At 36.0% G+C, this 20,854-nt stretch overlaps 1 pseudogene; it reads right to left on the reverse strand.

Annotated features, from left to right (window-relative positions):
- Nucleotides 1-12,288: 12,288 nt before the first annotated feature.
- LOC100926357 lies at nt 12,289-13,554 on the reverse strand (annotated as a pseudogene).
- Between the last annotated feature and the right edge of the window lie 7,300 nt (nt 13,555-20,854).

The following is a 20,854-nucleotide window of genomic DNA, read 5'->3' on the forward strand; positions in this document are numbered from 1 at the left end:
TATAGTAGGTAATAATATAAATGAATTATATAAAATGTTTAATTTCAAATAACAAAGAATTGTATACTGCTATCTTAGATTCATAAATAAACGAAGTTCTTTAATTTATAAATTCATTTAATAAAACTGAATGTGTTCTGTATCCCTTACCCAAGTTATCTTTAAAAAATAACCAACTTGCCATAAACACAAAAATGAAATTGAAGAAAGGCATACTTAAATTTACTCCCCAAAACTTTAGATTAGAAGACATATAGTATTATATATTTCAACATTTATACCTCCCTAGTGACGAGCTAGCAAGAGGAAATGAAAGGTCTTTTTAGATCATTTCATTTGTAACATGAGTTTTCTGTCTTTTGAAAATTAACACTTCTCAGGATGGAAACAGATCTATGTTTTGACCAGAAGAATGAGAAGTCTTTAATTTTTTTTTTTTTTTGCTCACACCCATTTTCAGTAATCTGAAATGTTTGCTTATTGGAAAGGATATACTGTGACTAACTCAATTCCTGTTCTGCAGATGCTTCTGTTACATGCAAGAATACTAAGTACCAGCTCGATGTGTTTAGGTGGTTCTTAGTTTTTTATCTTACTGTAGTGCAGCTATAGAAATTCACATTTCTATGATTAGTACTAAGCAGTGCATTCATTTTGCTTCTATTCATTATTGCTGTATCATCCCTTCTTGTATTTATTTTTGGCAAAGGATAACTTTTTGTTGTTTTGTTTTTTTACTGGATATTTTTAGTATCCCTTAATACCCAGAATGTGTAGCAGGCTTGTAAAACAGACAGAAAGGAAAAATTTTGCAAATAGCATATTGATTTTTTTCTTGGTATTTATTTCATTATTTTCTTACTCTTTCTATACAAGCTTTGCTTTCTTTTCTTTCTTATAGACTTCCATTAGTTTAGTATTCTTCTACCAGCAACACTGCAATTAAGTATGAATCACTGAGAATGCTACCACCACCACCACCACACACACACACACACACACACACACACACAAATCAAACCGAACATCATGTAATTATGATAATCAAACTTGACCTGAAGAAGGAAAAAAATACATCTCTACATCTCTTCCTTTTGCAGAGGTGGGGGACTATGGGTATGAAATATTGCATATGTTGTCAGATTTAATTATACATCAAGTGATTTTGCTGAACTGTGTTTTTTTTTTTCCCCTTCTCTATTACAAGGGGCAGTTCTCTGGGGGAAGGGAAGGAAAAGAGATATATTTGGAAATGAAGGTGATATATAAATAAATGCTAGGCTTAAAAATATTTAAAATGTGAATCATCAGCTTTGGAGTTTTTAGGCATTATAGGGGAAATAGCACAAACAAAAGACCAATTCTCTTCAATTGTTTTAAAATTGAAGATAGGTAAACAGATTCTTGTCATAAAATAGCAAAACCAAAAAAGTATTACAGCAACAATTTGCTTACCCTGAGATGATTTCTCTCTCTCTCTCTCTCTCTCTCTCTCTCTCTCTCTCTCTCTCTCTCTCTGGATTATAGCGAGGAATTGGGAAATAGGACTAAAACAAAATAGATGTTGCAGAATCCTTGAAGTAAAATCCACATTCTTAATTCATAGGAAAGTCCCTGAAGCTCTTATTCAGAGAAAATTTACTCTTAAGTCCTAATAAACTTAGTTCTGTGGAATCCACAAATCAGAAACAACAAATGAAATATAATGGCATAAGGGAAAGGGGATATTACTTGAAATGGACATCTGGATAATAGCTCCTCTCCCCACCTCACAGCCCCTCAAAAAAGGCTGGCAGTCTCATATCAAAAGAAGATATCCCTATAAGAGCCAGCAGTCTTGTAATATTAATAGGGACAAACATTACACAAACAAGCAACTGTATGGAAATTCCTGACATTTGTAATCATGTCCTCCAATCATCAGGTTAAAGTTAAATTGAATTCAATAGAGCATATTTGGCCTGTATAGTCATGGTGTTTTTGTTTTTATTTTTTATTTTTTTAACACAAATGAGTGTATCTTATCAAAGACTTTCATATCTATTGAAATAATCATGTGGTTTGAGTTATTTTTGCCATTTATAGCATAAATTATTCTAATTGCTTCTCTAATGTTCAAACATACTTGTAAGCACTTCCTCTGTAATTCCTCCCCCAACATGTACTCATACTGGTGCTTTGGGTTCCCAGGGAACTACCTATCTCAAAATTTAATTAGTCAGGGTGGGAATTTCCAGATGATTTAAGTACAAAAGTTGGCCAGGAGAAACTGAGAGCTACTTTTTCAGTCTTGGCATATCTATAAGGTAGGGAAGTTGTGTTCCATTGAATCAATTCTATATTTTTGCTTAAATATTCTTGACATGATATGACTAAATAAACTCCCTTCTATAATCTATTAGATAGTATATAAGTGTCTCCAAGGGTGTGGGTGGTAAATATTTAACAACTAGCTCTCCATAACATACTTTTATGTTTAATCTACATTACTGATAATTTCTCCATCACTTTCTAAGTTTAGACAATCAATAAAACAATAACTCAAACCCTGACTTGTATTTATTTGCCGATTTCTGAGATGTAAATGGTCATAGTGAAAAATTTAACAATCAATATTCAGGAGCATGCTTTTGTCTTATTTCATTCCATCCTTTTTTTTTTTTAAATAGCTTTTTATATACAAAACATATGCATGGGTAATTTTTCAACACTGACCCTTGCAAAAACTTCTGTTTCAACTTTTCCCCTCCTTTCCTTCACCCCCTCCCCTAGATGGCAGGTAATCCCATACATGTTAAATATGTTAAAGTATACATTAAATATATAATAGTGGTACACTATTTCAAAGTCCGATTCTTTTTGAAATATATATGCTATAATATATTATAACTAGCAAAATAACTATTTGGGTATGTATACTAATATTGTATTTAATTTCTACTTTAACATATTTAATATGTATTGGTCAACCTGCCATCTGGGGGAGGGGGTGGAGGGAAGGAAGGGAAAAAAATGGAACAAAAGATTTGGTAATTGTCAGTGCTGTCAAATTACCCATGCATATAAATTGTAAATACAAAGCTATAATAAATTAAAAAAAAAGAAACTATATGCAAAAAGTTATCAAACTGTGCATACCCTTTGATCCAGCAGTGTTACTTACTGGGCTTATATCACAAAAAGATATTAAAGAGGGAAAAGGGACCCATATGTGCAAAAATGTTTGTGGCAGCCCTAAATTTTTTCCCTTCCTTCCCTCCACCCCCTCCCCCAGATGGCAGGTTGACCAATACATATTAAATATGTTAAAGTAGAAATTAAATACAATATTAGTATACATGCCCAAATAGTTATTTTGCTAGTTATAATATATTATAGCATATATATTTCAAAAAGAATCAGACTTTGAAATAGTGTACCATTAGTAGAAAACCCCATTTTATAGCTAGAAATTATTAAGCCTGGCTTAAGAATACTGGAAAGTCTCTGATCACAGAGCCTACTTTTCCCTAAAAAGGCAATGAAAATGTCTTCAAGACTAAATTGCCCCAGGGGACTAAGGTCAAACAAAGGTATATTACAGAAGTACTCAGGTCTTCTTGGGCTTTTAAAACTTCCTTCCCATTGCCCTGTGAATAAACACTTTACTGACTAGAGATGCCATTATTTGGAAATTCATTGATGTAGGGAGCTATGGCCATATCTCTGCTGAATAACATTTTCATGCTATTGTCAAGTAAACTTATGGTCTATGAGTGCTTCATTTCAGCCCAATCCTCAAGTCTGATCCCACCTAATCAAGTTTTTACCTAGAACTTCAGAGATAAGCACAGTACATAGCACATGATAGACATAATAAATGTTCATTGGTGGATAGATTGATTATAAAATTGTAGAGACATTCATACATGGGGGTTCAGGAATGATAAGTTTGTCTTAGGTCACACCTTTTGGGTCTGCACATTTTTTTTTTTTTTTTTTTTTTTTTTTTTTTGCTGAGGCAATTGGGGTTAAGTGACTTGCCCAGGGCCACACAGCTAGGACATTAAGTGTTTGAGATCATTTTTTAATTCAGATCCTTTTGATTTCTAGTATTCTATCTACTGCACTACCTAGCTGCCCCCCAATTTTTTTAACCTCATTTTACTGCTCCCCATCAAAAACATTTTGAGTACATGGCTCCATCTGTATATTTACTCATTTATACATACATGTACAAATATACATAATTGTTGGAATCCTTACAAAGTGTTAACTCATTAGAGTTGATAGAGACAATAATTATCTAATTTAGCATGGTTCAGTATGATTGATCTGATTCTATGAGGAGATGTTATGGGCCAGAACTTGAAACAAGGTACTAAGTGGGATTGGGGAGACAATGTTTAAATCTAATTTAGAAGTGATTTAATCCTACAACAAATAATGGTTTCCCAGTAATATAATGATTGGTGTGTACTCAGTAAACAGCATATAAGCAAGAAGCAGATGCAAAATACAAATTTCAAAAGGCCAAGATAAAATTTAAGAATGTTTTATCTTAGAGTCATTGGGAACCACTGGCATTTGTTGAAATACTATGTAAAGCTCTTTGCAAACTTTATTAACACTCTATTAGTGTTAGTTATTATTATGATTAACATTGTTATTGAGTAATATAGTAAAACTTGCATTTTAGGAAATCACTTTGGCAGTTATATGAAAAGACTTGCAAAAGGAAGAGCATTTTGGAGAATATTGAAATAGTTCAGGCCAAGGGTGATGAATCAGGGTGATTTTGTGAGGAGTAAATTAGAGAGGGATTTGAGAGATGATGTGGAAATATAGAAGACAACATTTGTGAGTAGGAGTTGGTAGTAAAGGATGACACCAAAGTTTTAAACCCACTGATTACAATAATGATGGTGTCCATGGGAGAAATGGGGAAGTATTGAAGAGGGGTGGGTATGCAAGGAAAGATAATGTAATAAGATCTGATTACAACCCACCCTTGGGGACTCATCCTACATGACTCATCCTGTCTCACTGAAATACTCATCAGCTACAGTACGTAGCAGAAGTTAATGTAAGAAGAGCTTCTGCCAAAAATCTAGAATCATGATTTTCTATTCCACTTAAGAAATATTTTGGATTTTCTCCTCCTTATGATTTTGGCAAAGATGCTCCATTTCTGGATACACTATTGCAAGAAGGATAGTTTTTTTTTTTTTTTTTTTAATGCATATATGGTTTCATGTTGTTTTTTAAAGCATAGCCGGCTTAGCTTGAAAAACACTGATGCAACAATTTTCCTGTGCTAAAGAAAGTTTGGAAACTATCAAATTACACAGAATGTAAAGATGTCAAGACCATAAGATTATTAATAATGTGAACCATGAGGTGTTATTACCTGCCAAGTTTTGAGGCTTTTAGTAGAAAGCAAAAAATAAAGGAAGAAACATTTATTCTATGGCTTCCTCCCACTGCAGGAATAAGGGTAGGGCAAGCTCTTAACAGACATCTCTCTTGTTCCACTGGGCATCCCAGGAAATGCAACTTTCCTTTGGTTCATACTTCTATTCAGATGTCTGCTAAAATATCTGAATCTTGTTCATCGTTAATTAGTCTAGGGGGTACTTAATCTCTTTCTTTTATAATCAGTTCAGCCCCCAGGTAGAGTTGTCTTCCCTATCCTCTTATTGATCCCAAGAAGCAACCACTACCAGCAATGTGCATCTGGTTCCAGCCTCTACCATTTGTGTGCTTGATTCTAAAGAGAAAAAACCTGGGAGAGTTTAGCCTGCAAAGCTTAGAGCTTTTCTCTCTCCAGTAGCCACTCCACAGTAGTTACTAGCTTGTTGTTTCTGAAAATACAACTGAGAACCTAAACTGGAATCTGCCTAACCCACCAGTTCATCATCTTTACTCTAGTCATATTCTTAATTTGGATAATAATCTCAGAGAATCAGTTATGACTTGCAGAACTTCAACTCTTATCATAAACATATCTATCTCTGAGGCACTCAGATTACAAATGTATAGTAATAGTTCCTTGATCTTAGAAATATTGCCTGGTTGGATATTAAATATTTGATTTAAAAAAACCCTTTTTATATATTATTGCTAAACTCAGGCTAATTGTGAATTGTTTAAGATACTTATTAGCATGCCTTTTGTGGTTTAAAGCTTCCTGGTTTTTCAGCCAACTTTTTTCTTTGTCCCATTTTTTTAAAGGAGAAAAACCAAAGGTAGATCAGGAAAGGCCTAGGCTTGCTAAGCCATTTTGAAGGAACCCAGATTTCCTTGACCACTGGTTAGTTAATGTAACTAAATCTGCAACTCCTGTAATTCTCACTTCACTATTAGATTAAAAATTCCTTTGTTCATTTGATATTAGTAATAATAAACAATAAAGTCTAGCCAACATTTTATATAATACTTTAGGGGTTACCAAGTTTCTTTTCTTTTCTTTTTTTTTCCTGAGGCAATTGGCGTTGACATGCCAATGGTCACACAGCTAGGAAGCATTAAGTGTCTGAGGTCACATTTGAACTCAGGTCCTTCTGACTTCAGGGCTGTATGTTTTATCCGCTGTGCCACCTAGCTGACTCAGGCTTGCCAAATTTAAGTAATCTTGCTTGATCTACACAACAAATCTATTTGCTACTATAAAGTGGTATCTCAATTATTAAACTTGAGAAGTTCTAAATTCCAAAAAGTTAAGTGATTTGCTCAAAGTGACACTATAGAAAGCAGCAGAATTTATACTTTATTTGTAGAGTAGTTAAACTTTATATTGTTTGCTGAAACAAACAGTATTCTATATCTTGAATTTCATGGTAGGTTAGGCTGGGAATGGGAGTATAGATGCTGCACAAGTGATCGTGAAGGCTGTTCCCTAAGGTACAGAAAGGTTGTAATGGTCGCTGGTGGAGAAAATATCCATATTGATGAAATCATATATTGTTTAAAGTATATTCAAATAACAACAGTGGCTGGTGCTTGCTAAGCTAAGAAAAGCCTAACATTTTGGCCAAGCAGCATTGTCTAACATTGTCATTCCCAGGTTTCTGACACTGAGATTTCATTACTTCAAATTGTGCTTCAGCAGCATTGTCCTTAATGTGTTTGTTTTGTCTGGCTAATATTTTATACTCTTTTTCCCAGCGGGAAATAGAGGAAGCTATTAACCTCTGGTTATTCCTTTAGCCAATTCCTGTGACCGGCTGCTGCTGGCCTCTACTGGCCGGAAATGGAAGACTTTCAATCTGTTAGGGATTCCCACACGATACTTGCTCTGATGGCAGATGTTTCAAAAATCCAAATAACAGAAGAATTGCAGTCTGTATCATAGCATAAAACATATACCATCATTATTTTACTGTTAACACTTCTAAGGTTTTGTGACATATTTTTGTGTATCATGGGTTACTACGCATTTCTCAAATCTTGTTCCCCCTTTGTATGTTTTTAGAAAGCAGTTTTTTTTTTTTTTTATTGGTAAGTTTTTTAACATCAGAGTCATTTCCTGATATAGCCAACCCCATTGGACATTCCCTGGCAACCACAATAATAACAAAAAACAATTAAGAGGCCATTTCTATCAGTATAGGGTATATTCAGAAGCCATAGTTCCTCATTTCTCTAGTCTTTATTATATTTTAAATAGAAACCAAACCAAAAAAAAAAAAAATGCAATGCTTATATTTTTAGTTTGCAAAATCAAGAAAAACACAAAACCCAAAATTGCCCAGTAATATCAATTAAATCAATATGCATTGGGAATTTTAATTATGTACCTTAATTCATAGAACAAACTAATACTAGCTAGATAACATCTTAAAAAAACATGATTTTTGAAAATAGATTTTCAAAACTTTAAAAAAATGAAATGATAAGGTCTCAAATTTCAAACAAGTCTAAACATTTTAAAATTTAAAGTCACTGAAGTAATTTTAATTACTTGTATTAAAATAATTTTAATTAAATTTGATTTTTACTTCAGATATTTATCAGCTATGTGCCATGAAGAAGTCATTTAATCTCTTTGAGCCTTCATCTCCTCAGCTGTAAAATACAAATGTGCCTATAGTATTTACTTCATAGGGTTGTTGTGAAGCTCAAATAAGATAATGCATGCTCCTTTGCAAACCTTAATACTAATCATAGCTAACATTTATATAGCATTTTAAAATTGGCAAGAGGCAGCGAGGTGGTTAGTGGATAGAGTGACAGGCTTAAGTCAGGAAGAGTCATGTCTCTGAATTCAAATCCAGCTTCAAACATTTCTTAGCTGTGCCATCCTGAGCAAATCAGTTAATCACTCGACCTTGTTTACCTAAATTCCTCATTTGTAAAATGAGCTGAAGAAGGAAATACAAGTGGCTCTACTATTTTTGCCAAGCCAAATGAGGTCACAGAAGGCTGAACACGACTGGAAAATGATTGAACACATACACAGAATTTGCAAAGTGCTTTACAAATATTATTTCATTTGTAACTCACAACAACCTTGTAAGTTGACACTATTATCCTCATTTTACAGATTAGGAAACTAAATTAAGAGGTTAGGTGACTTGCTTATGGTCACAAAGAAAATAAGTGTCCAAAAGAAGATTTAAACTCAAGATTTCCTGACTCCAAGTTCAGCATTCTACCCATTGTACCACCTAAGAGAGCCATTTATAAATATTGGCTATTATTATTCTATACTATTTGTTGTTGTTAGGTCGTGACTGACTCTATGTGACCCGTTTGGAGTTTTCTTGGCGAAGATACTGGAGTAGTTTGACATTTCCTTCTCTAGCTCACTTTTACAGATGAAGAAATTCAAACAGGATTAGGTGACTTGTTCAGAATCACATAGCTAGTAAGTGTCTAAAACACATTTGAACTCAGGTCTTCCTGACTCCAAGCCTGGTGCTCTATCTATCCACTTTGCCACCAAGCTGCCCATTTAGTTTCTGCTTTTAGCTTATTAATCAATTAAATTCTAACTTTAATTGGTTTTATTGATATTTTCATTATTTTCAAATTAGAAAAATAATCTGGTGGTGACATTAATCCACAAACATTTCTCAAGAACCTACTATAATTTTACTATATTGTATAGAAGTAGTGTCAAACACAAATAAAAATCAATCTCTGTGGACTGCTTGTTAACTTAGAAAATCAAAATTATCTACATTATATTGTACTTTTATTTACTTTGTTAAATATTTTCCAGTGACATTTTCATCAGATTCTGGCCCACTTGCCTGCCTTAAGATGAGAGTTTTAACATATCTACACAGGCATGTGTACATAGTACAAATTAAAAAGTGACACAATCCCTGCCCTCAAGGAGTTTATTTTCTTCTAGGGTGATGCAACATAATCATATATAGGATGTATGCAAACAAAAACATAGTAATTTGGGAGGGTCATTAATTTTTGTAGGAATTAGAAAAAACCTCGAAGTTGAGTCTTGAAGGGAGTTAGTTAAGAGGTTCTAGGATACACGGTTGAATAGGGAAAGGATTTCAAACATAAGGAACAAAGTGTGTAAAAGTGAGAGTGGGAATGTTTTGTGCAGTGAACAGCAAATAACAGTAAGTAGACTGTTTGGTTAAAGTGAATAAGAGAAGTATAGAATGAAACTCTATTGTAAAGGGAGGGGGGAGGGAAAAAGAAACATTTACCAAGCACTATATGCTAGGTACTATTCTAAGTGCTTTACAAACATACTCTTGTTTGATACTCACAACAATCCTGGAAAGTGATCCTTATTATCTCCATTTTGCAGTTGAGGAAACTGAGGCAGACAGCAGTTAAATAACCTGCCCAAGATCTTAGCGTAAGTATCTGAAACCAGATTTGATCTTAGGTCTTCCAACATTCTCTCCATGGGGCCAACCAGCTATGAAAGGCTTTAAATGCCAAAAAGCAAAATTTCTATTTTATTCCACTTCTTCAGTGAAAGAGTGATAGCTTTGGATCTGTGCATTAGGAATATCAGTTTGCCAATTGAATGGATTGAAGAGGAAAGAGTCTAGATAAAGGAAAATAAAAGGTTATTGTAATAGTAAAAGTGAGATGTTAGGAGCATTTGTATTACAGTATTTGTGGTGTAAGTCAAAATAATGGCTTTGATTCTACCTACTTAATTCTGACAACTGACTGAATATGTAGCGTTAGAGAAAGTCAAGAATGACTCCTACATTGTAAACCTATAGAAGTTTTTTGAACAGGAAGCCAAATGGCATTTATATTAGAATTTACATTCTATATTAGAATTGATATATATATATATATTTATATTCTATATTAGAATTTATATTAGAAACTAGAAATGATTTTTAAATGCTCTTTGCCAAGTATGCTGGCAATATGCATCTGTAATCCCTGTTATGAGGGAGGTTAAGGCTGATAGGATGATTACTTGAGTATGGAAGTTTTGAGATATACTAAAGCTAAAGATGTTCCTGTGAACACTTTAAGTCTGACCCCAATATGCTGAGCCCCTGGGAACAGGGGCAACACTTGGCTCTCTGGGGAAGCTTTTTCTATAGGCTGCCCAAGTCAGAAAAAAAAAAATGGAGCAAGTCAAAGCTTTTATGTTGATCAGTAGTGGAGACAGTGAGTGGCTACTGAACTTCCAACTATATAAGATAAGAAGACCTAGTCTCCAAGAGAAAAAAAAAAAACCCACCCACCTTTTCATAGCTTAGTCTAGGTAGTCATGGAAGAATGTGCCATAGGTTTATAAAACCAAATGGGAGATATTTTCTTGCTACTTTTCTTTATATACTATTTCATTTCATTTATATTTCATATATCGTTCATGTCTTTGCTTTGAACTAATTGTGTCGGCTGACTGACTTATGAGCTTGTAAACTATGGTTTTAAGTGGGTACAAACCCAGAGACTTTAAACGTAGGGTGATTTTTTTAATTTGAAAAGGAAAGCAACTCATATTTTCCACATTGGCAGCGGGAAAGGTAGATACACCTAGAATATTGTGACAGAGAGGCACATATTCAGGGAATATATTTGGGTCAGGGCATGGGATGGAGGACTAACTCATGCCTCTGATGCTACAAGCTCACATATATTTTTTGGTGAGATCATCATGCTATAGTCTCCTTTTCTTGCAGGGTGTGTAGTCTCTGCCAGTAGAGTCTCTGCTAGGAATTTGGGAATGCTACGTAGTGTCTGTTGGGTGTTGATCCATGTTGGCATTCCATGGCCACAGCATGACTGTACTCCACTGATTCCATGTTGCATCTGAGCATGACCTTAATGGACACACAGCTTATCTCAGTTGTAGCTGCTAGCTTCTGCTGGAGTCCTCACTTGAGATGTTATTTTTTTCTCCTAAACAGGTGTTCTTAGCCTTTGGAGATCTAGAGAAGCCCATAGAGTCTTTTTTAGAATGTCTTCAAATGCATAAAGTAAAATACTTTGGAGTACAAAGGAAATTGACTATATTGAAGTATAGTCATCAAAATATTTTTTAAAACAATTTGACATATGCAAGGCTAAAAATCCTTACCCTAGAAAAAGAATAGTAGGCTTTGTCATATACACATTATATATAATATATATATGTATGTATATATATATATATATGTATTTATGTATTTGCTTAGAGGACTGAAGTTTAAATTTCAGCTCTCTTAGAAAGGCTCAAACCCAACTCACTCTATATCTAATGAGGGAAAAAATCTTTAGCTGTTTTTTTTCTCTAATGAACAGTCTATCGATTATCAGAACTTTGGAAATACTTTTCTTCTCCAAAAGGAAAACCTTGATTTTAGGAGAACCTTTCTAAGCATTTGGAACACAAAATAGATTATCAAATTAGTAGAGCCCATAATTATTAACTATTTTTTTAAACCTTAATTTCCTACCAAGCTTGGGGTCTTATAATTGTCAAATAGCTGTGCAAAATAGTATATATAATACTTAAGTACAAATGGGAGATATGATTTTTAAAATTAATACTTAAGCAGAAATTTATGGTCCTACAAAAGAGCATTTAAATTAGATGGTATAAATTGATCTGCCTTCTTGACCTACAGTAATTGTTATTTTTCCAAAACCCAACAGAACCAATGTACTGAATCACCATCAGTTCTACTATGTGAATAATAGATCACAATAAATGGGTCCCTTTTTCTAATATTTTTCTTGGCTCCCACACAAACATGATCTGGCCTAGGTAAAAAGAAAACAGGAATTTTTTAAAGGTAAATGGTCCAAAATGTTGTTTAATTAAAAATTCCATATAATCTATATTCACTGGTTCCATTTTTATTTAGGATATACTTAGATTATTTTCTTCAATTCATCATACAGAACAAGGAGGAAAAAGTTTCACCCATGCCTCCAAAAACACTGGAGCAGATATCCTTGAAAAAAAGCTTTGCTAGGCTAGTTCCAATGGACTTGTGACAGAGTGAACCATCTGCACCCAGAGAGAGGACTTTAGGGACTGAGTGTAGATCACAACATAGTATTTTCACTTTTTTGTTGTTGTTATTTGCTTGCATTTTTTTCTCATTTTTTTCCTTTTTGATCTGGTTTTTCATGTATAGTGTAATAAATGTGGAAATACATATAGAAGAATTATATAAGTTTAACATATATTGGATTACTTGCCATATAAGGGAGGAGATGTGGGGAAAAAAGGAAGAAAAAAATTTGGAACACAAGGTTTTGCAAGGGTGAATGTTGAAAATTATCTCTGCCTATGTTTTGGAAAAAAAAAACAAACAACTTTATTAAAAAAAAAAAAAAAGAAAAAATTGTTGTTATAATTATTGTTAGTGATCTTCATCCAGCAATTAGTTGGCTCAGTGTACATTATAGCAGCTCCTTCATATCCAAACTGCATCATCATTCACTGCCTTATTGGATGAGAGGGAGAGAAGAACTCAACTGCTACAGCAGTCAGTGTCTGTGCAATTATCCAATTTATCACAATATATTCTTCAGATCTGGGAGCACATCTTTTGCTGTGTTTTAGATTTCAAATAGGTTGCTCTATAGATAATGACACCCTATAGGGAGACATTGAAACCTTGATACAAGGCACCAATGCCATCAGATTTGAGAATCTTCACAAGGCAGTCTCCTAAGCTTTTGAATTCTCTCTCCATGCCAAATTTCCCAATATCAGCTGCCATGTGGGTTCTCACAAAATCCAAGGAGTAGACAAAGCAGAGAGAAGTGCTCCAGCTGCACCAGCAGAGGCAAGATTACCAGCAAAATACCTCTAAAATTGTGTGCTTGTCCACTCCTTCTCAAAACTCTCACTTATACATATCCTTAAAAGCAAAGTTAAGGTCTTGGGTGGTAAAATATCCTTTAGCAAATGTTACCCCTCCAGAAGAAAAGCACTCCTTGTTCCTCTGGAAATTGGACAATACAACCTATTATATCTTTGTACTGCTTGTCTGCAGCAATTTGTTTACTTGAATGTTGCACCTATAATAGTAACTTGACTCAATGGGGACCACCAAAGGTCTTGGAAATAGCAGCTGTAATGCCATCAGTCAGGGAGTCCTTGGTGAAGAAGGCCTGTTGTATCATTGTTACAGAGGGAGAGGGTGTTGGAGTTGGAGGAAGAAAGCCAGGAAAGGCGAACTGAAAACTGAGGAATTCATTGCTGCCTACACAACCCCTTCCTACAGCTTGGACCACAGATCTTACATTTCAACAAACTTCTGTGGGTTATGTGCAGCTGGGACCACCTGTTTTGTTTTTTTTTAACCCCAAGATTCTTTTGGATTTCTATGCAAACGAAAGGGGGGAGGGGAAACAAAGAAACAAACATTCCTAAATGGAACTGCTTGAAGGCGTCATCTTCCAGTCACTCATTTCCATCTTTTGTTCTGTAATGCCAAAGAAACTGAGCAAGACAAAGATTAGAGACCAATTCAATAGTTTATTAAATGGAGAGAAATACTGGCACCAATGGATCCATGGTTGATCCCAGGGCTAGACCAGATTATCATCTCAAAGAGTCTAGCCCTGACTATCCGGCAGCAAGCTTTTTATACAATAACAAGAACAATGACATACTAGAGGTACCTAGGTGGGGATAACCTAATGGAGGGAGATTACTGATATTCTAATGACATCTAAAATGGATAAACCTTTATCTTATCAAACATTAAGAAATAATGTCTATAAAACCTTTATCTCAAACATTAAGAGGGAAAGGTTATAATCTAAGGCAGAATAACTAAATAGGACAATTGGAGAAACTGGGTCACAACATTAAAAGGGAACTTTGGCATAACATTCCCCACTTTTCTCTTGGATCTATTCAAATCTTTGAATTACCTTCCTCTAGAAGGTCTTAGCAACCATTAAAATAAAGCTAGACCAATGCTAGGACTTATGGCAAGGTCAAGTCTCTCCCCAATAACCCCAGAGTTAATCAGCAATACACAAAGTTCCTTATTTCAATTACTTCTGACAATCAATTGTCAAATCCTCTGCAGTTGGGGAGCATAAGGACAGCTGTGGTCATTTGTGCATGACTTGGCCTCTGCTTACAGAGCAGCAGGCTCAAGGCAGTTGTGCTGCCCATTCAGAGGGCCGGCTCCAGGGGAGGAGGGTGAGACTTGGAGTAGCTCCACCTGTCCCACCCAGAGACTGCAGAAAGGATCAGATATCTGAGCAAATTATGCACAGTTAGACCAAGGCAGGCAAACCCCAAGCCTTTAGAGGCCTCAATATCAACTACAAGGTCCTTTTAAGTATGCTGAAATACTAATTAAGGAGCTGCGGTAACAGGAGTGGAGAAACAGATGAGAGAGGCTGCCAGTTCCAAGACAGGTATCCAATTTCTGGTTGTTTCTAAAAAATAATCCCCAAAACTGAGTCTGCCAGGGCAATTCCAACAGAATAAGGGATTTCCAAGTTAAAGCACAACCAGCAAATCGTAGTCTAGTAAATTTAAGCAAGGAGTAAAGGACTTCCAATTAAATCTGAACTAGCAAGATAGGAGATAAGGCAGAAGTGCCTAAGGAAATACACCTATTTCTTCTCTGTAATGGGCTGAGGCTTGAGTTGATACACTGAGATCCCAAGCACGTGAAGCTAAATAGTAATTGGACCATACTCTATTAATATATATGCTTGGAGAAAGAATGGCCCTATCCACTCTCCTACTGAGAATAAAGATTGAAGATTTTCCCTTAACCTGAATTCCTGACTCTGGCTGATTTTAAAATACAAGATCATCACACTTCTCCTCCCTTTTTTCTTTTGGAAAGGAATTATCAAATGACCATCCCACATATAAATCATATACATATGCATATACATAACAGACTAAAAGTCCCTCAAACATAACAGCAATAGTTACACAAGTTTAACAATTTCCATCCCAAGTCTTAAACACAGTAATACAGTTAAAATTCTAACAAGTCAACCACTTTCCCACTCCCCCCCATCAGTCCAAATTACATCAGGAAAAGTGGGCGATGGTTCTCAATTGCTTCTTCCTGCTGAACAGGGACAATGCTCAGCCCGGGAGAGGGATGGGTGTATGCTAACAATCAAAGCTTGATCTAGATCCCAGAAGCAAGTCAATATATCTGTAATTTGACCAAATCTAGAAATAAAAATCTAACAAAAAAAAGTTAGAACAAACAGTCTGAGATAGAAAGACTGGTCCACAAGGACTGCTATAAGATGTGGCCTCCAATTAGTTAAAAACCTTAAAAAAAAACTTGAATATCAAGACACAATATCTAGTAACCAATAGATGACCAGACTAAATACTTATTTGCTCAAGTATTTAGGATATAATGATTACCGATAACCAGACTGGAAACAGCAAGGTATGACATAATTGAATTAACAATTTCTAATTGATTCGATTATAGAAATCAGTTACAGGAGGAAAAAAAATGCAGTGCATATTAACTACAAACTCAAGATATTTTACCTCTAGTAACACATCCTAAACAGATATTTACCATAACCTTATCAGTTTGCTGCTTTTAGCCAAGAACCAGGTAGCTACAACTTGATTAAAAAAAAAATGTCTGGAACAGTTTAGAGGGAGTGGGGAGAATAGGATTCCATGTGACTACCCTTCCCCCCATTCCACTTCCAAAGAGGCAAGGGTGGGGAGGAAGTCGAACTAAACTTCACTCCAGGCTAATTAGGTGCTCCTATAGCTGAAGTAGCAGCAGTGGGGGACAAGTTTAAATCTTTACAAAAGATCCCTACCCCACCCAACATTTAAAGTAGCAGAAATCAGTGCGTGGGTGAGGGAATCCCATAAAACCCACATGTCCAGCAGAACTGGATTTAAAGCATATAATCCATTTCTATCTCATTTCAAATAATAAAACAACATAGTTTCTTTCTCTCCTTCTGGTCCCATGTGGCCATTATTCCCAGTGGACTCTTCCTAAGCCCCAGCTTGGCCAGAGTTAAAGCTTTCAGAAAAGTCAGATCCTTTGTTACATACTTTAGGTAAAATTAGAGGCACATGACCTCTTTCAGGAAAGTTAACAAAATTTCTTTAACAAGCTATTGTTCCTTTAAGATCTTATACTTAAAGATAACCAATTCATTTCCCAAATTTAGAATCATCTTTAAATTCCTAATCAAACGTTTCTCTAGCTAGAGTTCAGTATTGAAATAACCAATTTCCAAATTTGATCATTGTTCTTAAATTTAACAGAGCTCTTAAGTTAACAAAACAAATTACAAACAATTTAACAGACAAAAATCGCACAGAACACAGAGCACAACTAGACTGTCTAATAACATACAAGACATACAGAACATTGATCGCACTTAGACTGCACAATTACAATATTCAGTAGGGCACTAATATTGAAACCAAACCAAATGGCATTTTAAAATCCCCAGTCTTTGTAGATAGCCCCCTGAGCATGCAAAAGCGGAAGGGGCAGGCATTGCTCCAATACAGGATGACCAAAGCAGGGAAACCGAGTCCCATTTTCAAATGTATACACTCCCCACTCAATGGAAGAAGTGGGAGGAGAGGCCAGAGTGAGGGTGGGGGAGGACCTCTTGTAGAAATGCATTGAGATGCAAAGGAAGGGCCTTTGTCTCTGGAAAAGGATTTGGACAGAAAGAGCTTCCTCAAGCAAAGCATCTGCTCCAGGAAAAGATTTTAGAGGCAGCAGAGTGTCTAGATTGTGGACAGGTAAAAACTTAAATTTTCCAAATCTTTGCAGCCTCCCTTGTATCTCTTTTTTAGAGACAGAGCCGCAGCAATTCCTAAAGAATTGTGCCAGAGCTCCCAAGAGCTCCACGACATCATCCCTTTGATGACTGCAGTGTCCACCACAAGATAAGGAAAGAAAAAAGTCTTTTACCTTGTCCAGAGTTCCATATTTCTCAAGGACAACCCAATAGTGACCACCGCGTCCAGTTAGCCATTCATAAAGAATCAATGGCATCTCAAGGACACCCCAACAGTGACAACCACGTCTGATTATTCACACAATGTGTCTTTAAAAGACACCCAGGTAGGGTCCCCTGTGTCCAGAAGACCCTACTCCCAGAATCTATAATTCTAGGAATCCAGAATCCAAATGCTAGCATACCAAACAACCAAACAAAACAAGTCTTAAGACATAACCAGATGGTACCCCAAAAGGTACCCAGACAAACTTACTCTCCTGTGGCCGAAATGGGGTTGTCTACCATCAGGCTGTTGTGGCTGGAAACTGCTCTCTTTCCCGGAGGCTCTGGAAAAAAATTCAGGGGGAACCAGCCTTTACAGGCCAAGAATTCAGATCCGAAGCCACCCTGCCCAAGGCAGAGACCTGAAAGTCTCCATCTCTAATCCTGCTCATTTTCTAATTATCTCACTGGGGAGCTCCAAAATGTAATGCTGAAGAAACTGAGCAAGACAAGAGATTAGAGACCACTTCAATAGTTTATTAAATGGAGAGAAATACTGGGACCAATGGATCCATGATTGATCCCAGGGCTAGATGAGACTATCATCTCAAAGAGTCTAGGCCTGACTATCCGGGCAGCAAGCTTTTTATACAATAACAAGAACAATGACATAATGGAAGTACATAGGTGGGGATAACCTAATGGTGGGGGAGGTTACTGATATTCTAATGACATCTAAAATGGATAAACCTTTATCTTGTCAAACATTAAGAAGGAATGTCTATAAAACCTTTATCTCAAACATTAAGAGGGAAAGATTATAACCTAAGACAGAATAACTAAATAGGACAATTGGAGAAATTGGGTCACAACATTAAAAGGGAACTTTGGCATAACAGTTCTAAATTCCTGCTTTTATGATGTATTTGTGTCAGCCAATATGCTGTAACAACTGGTTTTGAGCTTCATCCTTCCTATAAATATAATAGTATACATTTTATTTCATTTCTGTTACACTTTCAATAAATCTTAAGAGAGATGGGAATCTCTGATACTCCTAGTGTTTCCCTTTCTCCTTTTGGCTTTCTGGAGCTGAAAGGGCAGGGAGTTATGAATTTCTCTGTTTCATGTGGTCAGTGCTTGTTATGTCTGACAGGCACAATGGGGAGTGCTCTGTTATAAACAATCTGTTCACTCCATCTTCCAAGAGGCAAAGCAGGTATCAAATGTTCCAATTAGGTGATAGGGCTCCATGAAGGCTAACTGCAGCATATGGCTTTTTTGGAATCTGTTTCTTGTCTGCAAGCCTAGATATATTCATCAGTCTATCATTCATCTGAATAAGGAATTTTATTACTTAGGCAAAACAAAATTATAGAAAAGGGGATTCCTATAATTCTCAATGTCAAATTCAATACAATCTTATATAGATACTGAATGAAGTTAACTGTGAAGCTATCTCACAAAATACAGTATTGTAAAAATTGAGTGAAGATCTGTTATGTTCCAGGGCCAGGTTCCTTTCTCCAGAGATTACCTCAGGTGGTTTACAAGGATTGGGACTTTTCTTTATGAGACTAAATTGGGATCACCTTGGCACTGAAACTCCCACATAAAATAATCTACTAATCAGTTGAAATTTTTTCTTCATTTATGACTAAGAATGTGTGGTCATTTGTTCTGGCTACTCAGGGCAAAGATCCAGCTTATGGGGGGGTGTTAGCCCAGGCCCTTATATAATTCTTGTCGGATCTCCTTGCCTAACTGCTTGTGGGGAGGGAAATGCCCTTTCTCGCAAGATCATAATAAAATTCCTTTCTGTTTTTGTTGTGCCACAATTCCCTTTTAATGTCCTGACCTAGATTCCCTAATTGTCCTATTTAGTTACTCTGCCTCAGGTTATAGCCTTTCCCCTCTTAATGTTTGATGAGATACGGGTTGTATATCTTTAAGCTATAATCATTCCTTGTTAATGTTTGACAGGATAAAGGTCTATCCATTTTAGACATCATTAGAATATCAGTAACCTCTCCAGTGCCTCCCCTACCCCACCCCTTAGGTTATCCCTATCCAGGTACCTTCCCCATTATGTCATTGTTCTTGTTATCCTATAAAAATACTTAGGGCTGGATTCTTTGAGATGATAGTCTCCTTCAGCTCTGGGATCAATCATGGATCCATTTGGTCCTAGTATATCTCTCCATTTAATAAACTATTAAATTGGTCTCTAATCTCGGTCTTGGTCAATTTCTCCAGCATTACATTTTTATCTTAAGAAATATCCTTAATTTATTTGAGCCAGTGGTCTTTGTCCCACACACTGCTTACCTCCTATTTCTAATTGACATGGGGTACTCCCTTACAATGTGGAATGGATGTAGATCACAATTTTCATTCTTCTCATCCTGAATGATTCTGACCACTCTCCATCCCTAAATTCTTCTCTTTATGGAGACAAATCCACTCACTATCCACCATTCTGGAGAGCTTCCTCTGGAGAGGCTTCCTTGTTTTTAAACTTTGTGTTTACCAATATAGTTCAGGTGAAGAGATCTTTAATGTTAGGTATGGTTAGCAGAGAAATTGATAAAAATTGATCCCTGAGGCAAGCAGGTAGAAGGCTCTGTTAGAGATCACTTTAGCTCCTTGGTCCCACCCTTTGGGGAGGTGGTCCAGTCTGAAATCTAAGTTATGCCAAACTCCTGAAACCACCCTCTGTAGAAATCCCAGTCATGTGCCTGAGGTTAAATTTTCCTTATTAAACCTACTTATGGGCGCTCCAATCATTGCTACCTTCCTTTGGATCAGCCCATCATGACAGTCTGCCTTGTGGTATCTTTTCCCTTCATCTTCCCTCATACCATGTGATATCTCCCCTAACTCCATTATGCTTCCCAACCCCACTTCTCTTCCTTACAGCTAACTAGCTCTTTTAGGGCACTAAAAGGATTTAGCCTGACAACTAAGAGCATGCCCAACTTCATGGGGTATGTTCCCTTTCTATTGGGTAATTCTGAGTTTCATTGAGGAACTTGTCTTTCATATGCTCTCCCAACTCTATTTCATATTTACCATTTTTGATGTCTACCAGATCCCTTAATTTGGTCTGTAACCTCTTCCCTAAATAAATCTACCTTTTGCCAAAGAGAATGGCCATTGTAAATTCTTCATATGACCAAACTCCAACTTTTGGTACCTGCTATCATTTGGTGACAAATCTCACATCATAGATCACTTGGGCAGTCTATCTATTCTCAATCTTGCTGGATAACTCTCCTATCTTTTTTTAAAAAATCATTTTATGTTGTTGGTGTCTTTTCTGTCACTTTGATGAGGCCTAGATATGGGTTACCTAAATGAAATTAGGATTTAATTGAGGTCTAGTGGCAGATTCAAGGTACAGGGAGTCAAATAGAGCTCCCCTGCCCCCTTTGGATTTGGCGCAAGGATATGGAGTTAAATGAGGTCTAGAAGCGGCATGAGAGTT

The sequence above is a fragment of the Sarcophilus harrisii genome, chromosome 2 (genome assembly GCF_902635505.1).
Source record: "Sarcophilus harrisii chromosome 2, mSarHar1.11, whole genome shotgun sequence".
Taxonomy (NCBI): domain Eukaryota; kingdom Metazoa; phylum Chordata; class Mammalia; order Dasyuromorphia; family Dasyuridae; genus Sarcophilus; species Sarcophilus harrisii.